This window comes from Octopus bimaculoides, chromosome 2, assembly GCF_001194135.2.
Source record: "Octopus bimaculoides isolate UCB-OBI-ISO-001 chromosome 2, ASM119413v2, whole genome shotgun sequence".
In the NCBI taxonomy this organism is placed as follows: Eukaryota; Metazoa; Mollusca; class Cephalopoda; order Octopoda; family Octopodidae; genus Octopus; species Octopus bimaculoides.
Window position 1 is genome coordinate 104704183 of NC_068982.1, and position 3337 is coordinate 104707519.

The following is a 3337-nucleotide window of genomic DNA, read 5'->3' on the forward strand; positions in this document are numbered from 1 at the left end:
CTGAGGTCTGGAGAGCCAGGCTCCAATCTGATCTGGCAATGTTTCTTATTTCTTTACTGCCCACAAGGGGCTATACACAGAGGGGACAACAAGGACAGACAAATGGATTAAGTCGATTATATCGACCCCAGTGCGTAACTGGTACTTATTTAATCGACCCCGAAAGGATGAAAGGCAAAGTCGACCTCGGTGGAATTTGAACTCAGAACGTAGTGGCAGACGAAATACGGCTAAGCATTTTACCCGGCGTGCTAACATTTCTGCCAGCTCGCCACCTTCTGATCTGGCAATGTTTCTCGAGCTGGATGCCCTTCCTATCGCCAACCACTCTGAGAGTGTAGTGGGTGCTTTTTACGTGCCACGAGCACAGGAGCCAGTCAAGCGGGCATCGATCACATTCAGATAGTGCTTTTTATGTTCCACAGGCACAGGGCCCAGTCAGAGGGTACTAGCATCAGCCACATTCAGATGGTACTTTTTATGTGCCACCAGCACAGGGGCCAGTGAGACGGTCCTGGCATCTATCACGTTCGGATAGTGCTTTTGACATGCCACCGGCATGGGAGCCAATCAGGGGTCTTCTCAAACATATCATATTGCCCGACGCATCAGGGGTACTCTTAACTGAGCTGGACATGCATGACTGCAATCTAACTTTAGTTGTCGGGTCTTCTCAATTGCAGCATATCTCCTAAGGTCTCGGTCTCCTGTCATTGCCTCTGTGAGGCCCAATGTTCAAAGGTCATGCTTCACCATCTCATCTCATGTCTTCTTGGGTCTACCTCTTCCACATGTTCCTTCCACAGTTAGGGAGTGGCACTTCCTCACACAGCTGTCCTCATCCATACACAACACATGACCATACCAGCACAGTCGTCTCTCTTGCACACCACATTTAATGTTTCTTATGCCCAACTATATGGGGTAGGGTGTAAAGTGAGTAATTTCTGATTTCTCCGTATTTTCTCCTTATCTGTTTGAAATTATTACATTGCAAGTATTGCATTACCATTTTGTATTACTGCATTATATTTAGGAGTGTAAATTGGTCAGCATAGTTGTTGTTGAAGTTGAGAGAGTTTGAAACATAGTCAGGTGACAGGTTTTTTTTTTTTTTTTTCAAGAAGTTTTTACTCATCATTGATCCAATTGTAATTGAGGTTGCTAATAAAATATCTGAATAATTTTTGGTATTTAACAATCAATATTTTTTCTCTGTTGGAGTCCAAATCAATTGTTTCCCATACTAATGTCTAATATCATACTTTTCAATTTTCAAAAAATTGTGTCTAAATTGGAGCAAAATGAACAATAACTAATTTCAGTAATTTCTTCTCTTAAACTGCATGGTGTGTATATATATATATATATATATATATATATATCAATCATAAAGAGAGCCACTCTAGCAGATTGTGAAAAAGCTATAGAGAATATTTTATGTTGAGTTTGTAGATTTAGTCAAGTTTCATTAACTTTATACCACGTCATTTTTCCATGATACTCTTTCATTTGACCAAGATATTTAAATTTTTTGATACATTTCTGATCTTTCTGGTGTCTAAGGATGGATATTAATGTATATGAGTCTTCTTCAAATGTAATGCTGGAGAACTGAAGAGACAAATTTGCTTTATTTTGTCTTACTCATTTTGCCCTGACCAAATTTGTCTTTTATATATTCAAAGATTTGTCCATATACCCCAGCTGAAAGTTATTAAAAATAACTCATGAATTTTTAAAGATTACATGCTGAAAATTCCTTTTCCCTCTTATCATTTTATTTTTATTTTTTGTGTCAAGAAATTACATGAATTCTGTTAATGTTACACTTACATTTTATAGAGAAATTATGGGTGCATCACTTTATTTATTTTATATCAGTTTACATCAATGTGTTGGTGGAATATTTTTACCAAATCAATTGTTTTTATAGTTAGCAGTCCTGTCTTATTTTAATCCATAAACCAAGAAATAAGTGAGGAAACCTGTGTCTTGAGTGGGTGAAGTTACATGTTTTGTACAGGGGCCATAGCACAAAGGGTGTAGTAAGGTTTGAACTAGTTAGTAGTTCAGCACATTAACCTTACAGCTGATCCAGAATCCAAGCAAGCCAAGTAGATGTTTGTGTCAGCAAAATTAATAATAGAAGAAAAAAATAGATTTTAAAAAATGAATGAAGCAGAAAAAAAAAACAGTTAATAAAGTCAGCTATTAAACTCCATAGGAAAAGAAAAAATATTAATGTTTTGAGCATGGAAAGTGTAAAAGCATTTTATATTATTTCAAACATATGCACTGATGAAGTCTTTTCCAAGGACAACATTGTATATTGTTATCTCAGCGTCAGATCATGGAATCATCCTACCCACAGAAAAGTTTGGCTCCTGTCCACTTAGCATTATAGAAACTGAAGATCATTCTCATCCTCTCTTTTAATTGAGTGGCCATGTAGCCTCTTCTACAAGAACCTGGTTTTTCGCCTTCTCTCATTTCCTAGCATAAGAGTAACCTGCTGCCACCTCTAGATTTGTAGTCTTATAAGCTACATAGTGACCTCACTAGTGCTGTTGGCATAAAAAAAAGGACCAATACCCACTGTAAAGTTGTTGACGATAAGAAGGGTAGCCAAAGAAACCATGCAAGAGCAGACACTGGAACATGATGCAGTCCTTGAATCCATCGGATCCTGTCAATCTGTCGAACCTATATCTGCATAGAACATAGGCCTTAAATGATGATGATAAAGATATGCACCAGCTCCATGGATCCTGTGATTTGAAAGAAAATTATTATTTATTGGAAGATAATACATTGACATATAGTGGTAATTGCTCATTGTAGGTTGTACTCACTCTACACATTTGGTACATCCAGTATTTATTAATACATCATCAAACCCTTCTCTTTCTCTTTCTCTCTCACACCTACACACACACATAGATATTTGTAGTTGTTGTCAGATTTTGTCCTAGAGATAAATTTTTGATATGTGTCATGGCCATTAGTTACCTTTTCTTGTCAAAACTAACATAGTGTATCATGCAGATTTTTGCAAGTAAGCTGTTTATTTCGTCTCCAGATATCTGTTTGGATTGGCGTGTCCTACACTTCGGGGCTCAAATGGAATATAATTGCTCTGAGTCGTTTTTAGTGAACTCATTCCCAACTTAGGAAATGCTACTTTCTTATAGTGTTTCTGAATAACAAATAAGTGAATAATTATATATATTCATTTTTTTTTTTGCCTTCTTAAATAACAGTCACTATTTCCCCCCTCCTCCTCCTCCTCCACCACCACCATCTCCTCTTCCTCCACCACCACCATCTCCTCCTC

General features: G+C 37.3%; 1 long non-coding RNA gene across 1 annotated transcript in view; it reads right to left on the minus strand.

The window, feature by feature from the left end:
- Window positions 1–1757: 1757 nt before the first annotated feature.
- LOC128251594 (uncharacterized) overlaps window positions 1758–3337 on the minus strand; it is a 7533-nt gene continuing 5953 nt past the window's right edge. The window contains exon 3 of the long non-coding RNA XR_008267197.1: window positions 1758–2771. This is a non-coding gene — a long non-coding RNA (uncharacterized LOC128251594). The remainder of the gene's footprint in view (window positions 2772–3337) is intronic.